At 41.4% G+C, this 10446-nt stretch overlaps 1 protein-coding gene across 3 annotated transcripts in view; it reads left to right on the top strand.

The window, feature by feature from the left end:
• Window positions 1–1935: 1935 nt before the first annotated feature.
• The window catches only part of LOC143018169 (uncharacterized), a 296948-nt gene continuing 288437 nt past the window's right edge, over window positions 1936–10446 (top strand). The window contains exon 1 of one of the 3 annotated variants that reach the window (XM_076173337.1): window positions 1936–2104. The gene's annotated coding sequence lies outside the window, so the exon portion shown is untranslated. Of the gene's footprint in view, window positions 2105–8275; window positions 8332–10446 lie in introns of those variants that run through there. The other 2 variants (XM_076173338.1, XM_076173339.1) reach the window with 2 other exon arrangements.

Genomic DNA, 10446 nt, shown 5'->3' with positions numbered 1-10446 from the left:
ACGTAGGAGAACCCCTTCTAGCCACCTATGGGGGGGGGGGTTATCAGGGGGGTTGTCTGGACCCTGGGTGGGGGATAGTATCCGGGCGTGACTGGGGTGAATTCTCTCCTCTCATGTGACCGGTAGCGAGTGTGCCTTCTCCCGGTTCTGTGATCACCATTCCGGGCTACATTCCAGACGGCACGCATCGGCATAGCATCCATCCCACCATTTTCTGGAATCTTGCCTCCTCCTCGTCTTCCTCCTCCTTGACCCGTTCCCACCCTTCGTACTATATCGTTTACAAATATATTTTAAATTTCGTTTTTTCGTTGTCATTTTTTTCTTTGTTGCCGTTGCCTGGTAAGAGATGAAATCACAATTTCTGGCCATTTCTTCCTGTTTTAGTTCGACAGCTAATCATTCATTTATTCACTTACAGGACTGAGTCTGCCTAGTTGGATGATACGAGGCTGGAGCTCCCTCGAACCCTCACCCCCATCCCTCTCTCTTCTCTAATTTACATCAAACTGTACTCGTCAATCTCTGCTGCGTAAGATTATGCTCGAACCCTTCGAAAGTCAGGGATTTTTCCCTCAGCTGAATAAAATCGCCCGAAGGCGGGAATAAACATACTCGTGATATACTCAAATAGTTCAATGACCAATTATTGCACTCTTACTGCTATACCCAATAGAGAAAGAGCAGTCGCCGAGTTACCTATACCGTGATTTCATCGGTTGGTTGAGGTTCGTTCCCCATCGTATGGGATCCTCATCAAAACCGCAGGATCCTCGCCAGGATCACCCTGTCATCCTACTCTCCTCTCCGTTTCGTCTCTCTCTCTCTCTCTCACCATCTTGCACATTGTGTCGTTTTTTTCACATACTTCTTATATAATTTTCTAGCTTTGTCTTCTCTCACGACGTCATTTCAATGTGGTCCTTGCATTTACCCCTGTCCTTCCACATTCTCACCTTATTTTATGTGCACGTTTATCAGTTTTTACGAGTCGCCTGTTTCCGAGACGTGAATATCCAGAGCATGGGCTACCGATCTGTATGGAGTTCTCGTGAGCGAGTGTGGTGTGGGTGGCACACCCTGCACTGTTTGGGTTAGGCCTATTTCCCAAATGACCCTCAGAAATCCCACCCACCCGATGACACACCTAACTCAGCTGATAGCGTCCCTTTTTCTCTCTCCACTTGTATCACCCCGGTCCGAGTTCGGGAACCCCATGGCCACTTCCTCTCCCTAAGCATTCATCGCCCTTACAGCAGCTCCCACCTTCGTTCATGACCCACCGAGCAATATTCGTTTCACCCATATAAGGGCACAGGTGGCTGATGCACCCGGGTAGATAGTGGTGCATGGGCCCTTAAGTTCGGAGTCAGCACAGCATGTAGTGCTACACAGGGCATTTCGGAATGGTTACTGTGTTGTGAGAGCATGTGCTAGATGAGTGCATGGCTGCGTGAGTGAGATGTGTGTTCGTACGTATGTAACAACTCTCCCTCCTATTCTTCTTCCTACCCATGCTGAGACTGAGACAAGTTTGCCATTTTTTGTGACGTTTCTTTTATTCCATGCAACACCTTGGAGCATATGTAGGGGACAGTAAAAAAGTGTTACACACTCAAATACATTTATTAATTACATGTGTAAGGTGGTATCATTGTTTAAGTTTTAACGAAATAATACGGACGAATTCTGATTTCAAATTGATGGTTGGCCTGGGTTACCACTTCTAAGGAAAATCATGTCCGTCCAGATATCAGAACCCGAAAATATGGCATTTAAATTTTCTGTTCGTGTACATACGTTTTTTGGTGATCATTTGCACTCACTAACTGAAAGAATGTAATCAATACGTGATGATGAACTATCCATCTCAAATATTAGTGCTATCATATGTACAGTATAGACAAAAACTTTGAAAAATGATGAGTCTTTGTCATTAGCCAACCATAGAAAACGGGCGTTGCGGAGATGCCTCTGACCTCTGGCGGGCATCATTGGAGTTACGCATAATGGCTTGTTTGTTTATGTTTTGAACTCAAGAAGTCGTTTTTATTTTCTGGTGAATAACACATAACCATGATGCCTGTCTCTTCAATAACGTGAGGTGAGTAACTTTGTGTTTTTATTCTTGTATTAGAGTGGTTAAAGGAAAGAAAGGTGAAGGCGACGAACGTCAAATGAGTGCCGAAATTTGGCAAGGCTTGATGTCCGTTCCGCTTGGGATAAGACCGGCATTTTATGAAGCTCCTAGTTTTAAACTTCCCAATTCCATTTCATTCCTAGAAAATGTGCAACTGCGGATGAAACCCGATGTAATATTGAAATTGAGTGTTAAAGAACAAGTTAGGAAATGTGTGGAAGAAAGTTTAGTGAAATGAACGAGTTAGGTAACGAGTGGTAGGAGGCGGAGAACAGCAGCCGCAGCAGCAGCAGCAGGCGGGAGTAGGGTGGCATGGGTGGAGATGGGTATATTGGGGTGGGGACACGTCGAAAATGCCCATAATTATGAAGGAACGGCGTTTTTATTAACTAAAGAAATAATAGAAGGTGTTTAGTTAGAATTGATGGTGCTGGGGAATTTGCCAAGGTTAAGCCTTTGTGGTTAGAGAAGTAGGTGTGACCACTGCATGGAATACTTTTCCAGGATGTAATGTTGTGCTTCAATGAATGTGATAACAGAAATTATTTGTGATGAAATTGGTAGTTTAGGGTAAGCATTAACTTATAAAGTATATATGTTTTAAGGGTTGTCACGTGTATTATAGTAGGAAATCTGGGAGATGTAGCGCATTTTGAATTACCTGTACTTTATCTGTGTAGGTTTACTTTCCCGCTAGAATTAGTAGAAAGTGCTGAATTAGGGGAGATCAGGTGAATGAATGAAAAATATTTTTCCTTAATCTGTTCTAGTTATGTTTGTAAGTAATTATTGTCATATCAATGTTCACGTAATGGTAAATGATAGAATTTCATTTGGTGGAAGGGTATGGTGCAGAATTTACCAATAGTTATGTACGTGGTTTTAGATCCCTGCTTCCATTTTATTAGAACAAAGTAGTGGAGTGGGTGGGCTTCAGTATAAATTTTTAATTACGGGTACCATTGGCATTGCAGCGTGTGAAAATACAGCAGAATTAAATGGCTTCCATTCTTGCTTTGAAAGTTTACATTTATATATGTAAGGCTTTTCACGCTTTTCTTTTTCCCTGAAGATGATTTATTATGAAAAGAATTACTTTGCCCCTAGTGAAAAAAGAAAATGTAGCAAAGTATAAACATCCGCTATTTATAGCAAAAGATAAAGCTGCCAAGGCATCTCCACAGAATATCTTCACATAGTGGATGTACTAATTACTGACAACTAGTGACATATCCAATTATATTAATTGTGTTTAGTTAATATTGGCATAGATCAATTGTTTGTGATATATTTTATTGTTTCTGTAATTTTTAAAGCATCAGGCCACATCAATATCAAGATGTTATACACTATCAACAATCCAAAGCTCAGCGCGAACTTTGAGAAGCCATGGTCTGCCCTATAGCTTCAGTTGTTGATCATGTCAGCATATCCAGGGCATATTGGAAATCTTAATGTCTTGATATTGACATGGCCACAAGACTTAACTTGCAGATATGATAAACTATGGTACATTATTAACTAAGAAAAAAAAACGAACATGATGGGAGTTAATTGTAGCTACAAAAATGCCTCATAGCTCAGGTATTTTCGGTTAGATTAAAATATACTTATGTAAAATGATTAATTTAATCCTAGTCCTACTCCAGCTACTCAACATTCAAGATAGGTCTATCCTCAGACTTCCGTTAGTTTGTCTTCCACAACAAATATAAACAAACATGACGTCAAAGCTCGCATCGAGCTCTGAATTGTAGGTAGTGTATCACATCTTGAATCTTGATATTGATGCAGCCAAATGCTTTAAAACTTACAAATATGATATAGATATATAATATATGATTTATGCCAATATTAAATAAAAACAATGTCTTTGGATTTTATGGTAGTTGTTGGTAATTAGTACAACCTTCTGTCATCTAATGTAGTTGATTTGCCTAGATTCCTCAGTACCATAGGTCTTTAGTAAGGCCAGTGGATTGGATTGATTATACAAAACATGTGATGCGAAAGGCAGAGCGAATGCATGTAAAGCGTACAGGAATGGAGGTAAAGTTTGTCAGAACATCAGGAAGAATTTCTCTTAAATATAGTTGTCTTTGGAGTGCATAGTGCCCCTAAATACGCCAGAAAACTGAATGTCACTTGGTAATAATCTACAACATTTTAAATGCCATATTCCCTCCTGTTGATCTGTGTCATTTTTTATACAGTATACATGTTGGCAGTGTCTGAAGCTGTGTTTTGTCCATTCATACATAACCTAACCAGACAGTCAATCAGTGTGTAAGCTATTTTGACTAGTATAAGTCATGATGTATTGACATGGCTTCATTTAATGAGTTGATTAAACATCTTTGTATAATGAGTAGCACACAGCTGCGTGTAGTCACTTGTGAATCTATACAGAGAGGTGGGTAATGTTTATATACAAAAATATTGTAATTGGAAACTATTCATGGTCTCCCTTTTTTCCCAAAAAAAATTATGCAGGAGGGAAGGGATATTTGATAAAGAGCTCATTTGTGATGCAAATAAACAGTAATTATTCAATAGAATCAAAACAAAGGCAAATCCTGAAAACAAGTAAAATTGCTTAAAGTTGGCATATGAGAATGGTGCATGCTGCTGTATACAAGGGCCCTCTATCCTACTTGCCAATCAAATCACATCACAGGAATATAGCTCACCAAACACAAAAATGAATAAATAAATAAATCCAATATTTTGTTGCTCAAACATCAACAGTAATACAACCCCCCATCCGGCACTTCACAATACATACATACAAAACCACATAATTATGTCAAATCAAGTACTCCACAGTAGACTCCTAAATTCTGTGCTTCACTAGATTCCCCCCAGAAATTAATCCAGCAGAGAAATCACTCCAAAGATAAGCTGTAATTGTATTGGCACACCATGTTCAGATCGCCACAGCCACATTGAGATGGCATACAGTACCTCATGTTTACACTTCACTGCCCTACTTGATCTCTTTCAGTAAGCATGTACCAGTGAAATAAATTTTTGAAATGGTTTTGGGAATATTCCATGGAAATTCGCTAATCTTAAGCACAACTGAGCTGAGGACTTCTCCCAAGCCTAACTTAGACATTTATATATTGATATAACAACTAACACCACAGTCAGACGAAAGAGAGAGTTGAGTAAGTGAACCTATATATTTCGATTGCTAACTTCAATCCTCTTCAGTACTAGGGGTGATCAGAAAGTAATGACAGTCGGACTCGTAGCTGAGAGACTATAAGTGTTGGGGGGGCGGGGAGCAAGGGGCAGCAAGTGTTGCCTGTTGTTACATGTTTGAGCTTGTCGCTGTTTGTCTAGCTTACATTTTATCGTTGCGCTGTGCGATTGCGTCATTGTTGGTCTGCCTCTCTAACCGGAAACATGGATTTTTCGAAAGAAGGCTGCAGATTCTACACCTTCACACGGTGGAAACTCGGGAAAAAAGCAACGGAGATCAGAGAGGAATTGTTGCAAGTTTTTCCCGAGTCTACTCCATCACTGGAAACTGTTTCCCGCTGGATTCGAGCTTTCGCAGCCGGAAAATTGCAGCTAGAAGATGATCATCGTCCTGGCCGCCCTTGGACATCCGTGACCGAAGCAACGACGGTCCGTGCGCGGGCCATCATTGACGAAGATCCAACTGTTACTCTTCAATTCTTATCCTTGGAGCTCGGTGTCAGTTATGGGAGCGCACATGACATCGTGCATGAACACTTAGGGCTGAGGAAGAAGTGTGCTTGATGGATACCTCATTTGCTTATGGAAGAGCAGAAGAGCGAACGGGTGCGGATTTGTCGTCTATGGCTGGCTGAATTCGAGCCAAATGGTCCGAAACGGTTCTCAGATGTAGCTACCGGAGATAAGTGTTGGATTTCTTTCTTCACCACCAGAGACAAGCAGTCTAACATGGTGTGGTTGAGTGATGAAGAACCTCGACCTCAGATTCTGAAGGAAGGATTTCGCAGCAGGAAGCGCCTTTTCACCATCTTCTTCAATTCACAAGGACCAATGTGTGTGGATGTAATGCCTCAACAGTGTACTATCACAGCCCAGTACTACACTGATCACGTCCTTCCTCGAGTCCTGGAATATCAGGCCAAGACTGCACCAACCCGTCGCCGATCGCGCCTTTTGCTGCACCATGACACTGCTGCCCCCCACAAAGCTCGCCTCACTGTGCAGTTCCTGGAGCAGCAGGGGATCACACTTCTCCCCCACCCACCCTACTCGCCTGACCTTGCTCCCTGTGATTTTTGGTTGTTTCCAAAGATCAAGGGTGCGATCGCAGGGAAGCTGTTTCATCGCATCCAAGATCTGGCGCGAGCAGTCAATTCAGAGCTACGAGGTATATCGGCTTCTGAGTACCGTGAGTGCTTCATGAAGTGGCGAAAGAGGATGGAACGTTGCATAGAGGCAGGTTGGGGAGTACTTTGAAGGAATGTAGGCCACTATTTGGATTTACCTCTGTACCGTGAAAATATATGGTATCACTCTCATTACTTTTTGATCACCCCTCGTAGTACCACTGAAGTAGGTACTACTGAAGAGGATTGCAGATAGCAATCAAAATGTATAGTTTTGCTTACTCAACTCTTTCTTTCATCCGACTGTGGTGTTAGTTGTGATTTACAAATGTGTTACTACATTTCTCACCAGTGATATATTGGTATAATTTATCTTAATCAAAAGTATGTCAGTTCAGATAATTATATTGTTGAGTTTGCCAGGATTTTCAAAATATTACCATACTAAGGTATACTGATTGGACTTGTATATTGTTTACATAGTGACAGTGATCATTTTCTGAAGGGGTCTTGTAATTGTCTTAATTTATCAGGATTTTTAGCATATTACCATTTACCAGGAAGCAGGGATGACCCGTCATCTAGGAGGTGCTAAGATGGGAGGGGTGTGGAGTGTTTTCGGGGATGAAATGGGTGGGAATGTTTTTGTGCCTTGTCCTTTTTGGCTACCCCCCTGGTAAGGGGGAAAAAAGCCTTGGTATATGTATGTATGTACAGTGGCCGCGAAAAGTTTGGGCGCAAAATTATAGGCGCCCCAACTCTACCCTAAACTCAAAACATGCGAAAAATACAACTTTCCACCCAAACTTTTCGCTATTTTTCAATGCTAGCGTTTGTACCCGTATTTAGCCGAGACAATACACACTATTTGGCAACTCTGTTTAGGCGCACTCAATGTCACATGGAGTCAGTTTCTAAACATCTCTCACGGAGAGTAGTCTTTTTTTTGCGGTGGTCTCTGTTTTTGTGGATGTACTGTGTCTTGCGACACTGCTTCTGACCCAGGGCGGTGGGCAGGGTGCAGGGATGACCCGTCATCCAGGAGGTGCTCAGATGAGAGGAAGGGTGGGAGGGGTGTGGAGTGTATTTAGGGATGAAATGGGTGGGAGTGTTTTTATGCCTTTCCCTTTTTGGCTACCTCCCTTGGAAGGGGGAAAAAGCCTTGGTATATGTATGTATGTATGTATGTACTCTGTTTTTGTGCCTTGATATCACCGTAGGAGGCAGTTAGAACCGTAGAAGTACGATTTGATATCTTCCTTGGCCGACCAGAGCGATGCTTTGGAGTACGAATGATGTCACTTCCTTCGTCTCGAAATTTCTTGGTCCAGTTTTGCACTTGACGCACTCCAATTCCCACACGAGTAGCAATATCTTTACACATAACCCTCCTTATAGAGGGTTATGATTGTAACAACTGTGTCTCTTTCCAGCTCTTTACCACTTCCCATTACGGAGATATCAAGGCACAAAAACAGAGACCACCGCAAAAAAAAGACTACTCTCCGTGAGAGATGTTTAGAAACTGACTCCATGTGACATCGAGTGCGCCTAAACAGAGTTGCCAAATAGTGTGTATTGTCTCGGCTAAATACGGGTACAAACACTAGCATTGAAAAATAGCGAAAAGTTTGGGTGGAAAGTTGTATTTTTCGCATGTTTTGAGTTTAGGGGAAAGTTGGGGCGCCTATAATTTTGCGCCCAAACTTTTCGCGGCTACTGTATGTACCATTTGTAAGCTCAGGTATTTTTTGTTCCACACTAGAAAAATATATCATTGTCTATCAATCAGTCTGTTGCCCCAGGTGCGTCTTGCAGAAGACCTGTGGCCTGAAGGAAACTGCCAACAGCCCCCAGGTGGGACCATTTACAGAAGAGATAACATTGCCATTTCAGAATTTACAGTAAATGATATAAAGTCTTATTTTTGAATTGCTTATAGTATATTGTTTTAAGACAGTAAAGACAAAGTTCTAATGCAGTGGTTCTCAACTTTTCTTTTTCTCAAAAAAATTTCATGTATTCTGTACTTATTTATTCCTTTTCTTTTGCTTCCTGTAGATCATTGAGTAGTGAATAAAGCCAGACATTCTTTATATATCTTTAATTGGGTCTGATGTTTTGCTTATGGAACTTCATGGGCCCTTTAGGGTCCACAGAGGTAGAGAACCAGTTTAAATTGTTTTATTTTTGTGAACAGGGTTAGGCCTATAATATTAACAGCTTTAGGAAGGTTTAATGTAGCACATTCGAAAATAAGACTTATTGACCCACTGTCACAGAACGAGGTAAGATGGACAGAAAATCTTAATATTTCAACCACTATCTGTGGTTCTCTTCAGCAGAATTATACATAGTGTGGCATACTAGAGTATATATAGCTAAGAGGGGTACATTTGGGGACAGGGAAAAGGGAGGACTCAGGTAATTACGTGTCCTTGATGAGGTCGGGGCGGAGGTTGACAGATAGTGAGGTCAAGCCCGGCTGATTTTGAGATGGATTTCTTAGCAGCCATCCAAGTTATGCAGTCTAGGGACCACTGACCTTTGGAGGTATTAAAATTAGGTATATGTTTAATAAGGGAGGATTCTATAATTTCCCTTCGAAAACTGCAGTGGGATAGGATAATGCTACCATAGTCTTTAAATCCCACTGCAGCTTTCAAAGGAAAATTATAGAATCCTCCCTTATTAAACATGTACCTAAGTTTAATACCTCCAAAGGTCAGTGGTCCCCAGACAGCATAACTTGGATGGCTACTAAGAAGTCCATCTCTAAAGCAGCCGGGCTTGACCTCACTATTGGTCAACCTCCGCCCCGACCTCATCAAGGACACGTAATTACCTGAGTCCCCCCTTTTCCTTGTCCCCAAATGTACCCCTCTTAGCTATACATACTCTCATACTCCACACTATGTATCATTCTGCTGAAGAGGACCACAGATAGTGGTCGAAATGTACAGATTTTCTGTCCATCTTACCTCATTTTCCGACTGTGGGTCAACAACTGTTATTAGTAGCTTTGTTCTGTTATTCATCACAGGTGTTTGTGAGCTTTACTGTATTTGTCACAGTAATAATATATTAGTTTTTTAAATATTTTGGTATTGAAACATCCTTTTTCATTACTTCAGCTGTCATGGATGGAATATTGATGGCATGTTTCATGTGGTTAATATTAGACTTCAGTGGCATCTTTATAGGCCAAGTTGTTTAGCATTTTCTTATGATTGGAAATTAATCTCTACTCAAAATGAATGCTGATCACCTTTAATATCTACTATCCCCATATTCTGTTGCCCCACTCCAATTGGACACTCCCATACAGAAACCAAAATCCTCCCTATAGAACACCAAATGGAAATGACAGGATCGTAATTCAATGCCAGAACCCATAACACCAAACATCCTTCACACTACATCCACCACCAGCAGCACTCTACTTATAAATATGTAACAAGCAACCACCTGTACCACCCAAAACATCCATACAAAAACATTACACACTCAAATCACCAAATGAGTTCTTCAGTTCACAGCACCAAACTCAGTACTTCACTAATATCCCCTAGACATAAGTTCTACAGAAAAACCCCTCCCACATGAGGTAACAACCACACTGACATGTTTGCATTCGGGACACCATCCAGAAACGGTAGCAACACAAAATAGTCCTAGCCACAGATTCCACTGCCCCTGATGCAGCAGTGACCATACAAAGGACATCAGAATAACACATACCAAAATGCCCTGCACTAACAATCCTTAGACAACAACAACAATATATTTTGAGTGACTTGTGGTCCCACCCCAAAGCTGTTGCTGACCTGAAGGTTGGGGGTCTTCTGCAAGAGAGACCAGGGGCAACAGATGGATTAATTGATCTGCTTCCACCCTTAAACCACTGCTTTAGACCCTCCATGACTCCTTTTGTATGTGATATTGCCCCCAAGGGCAGAAACATTTGCTATT

This window comes from Oratosquilla oratoria, chromosome 34 (assembly GCF_046742065.1).
Source record: "Oratosquilla oratoria isolate Oo_2021 chromosome 34, ASM4674206v1, whole genome shotgun sequence".
NCBI lineage: Eukaryota > Metazoa > Arthropoda > Malacostraca > Stomatopoda > Squillidae > Oratosquilla > Oratosquilla oratoria.
Note: the sequence above shows the minus strand (reverse complement) of the source record. Positions and strands in the feature narration are given on the sequence as shown.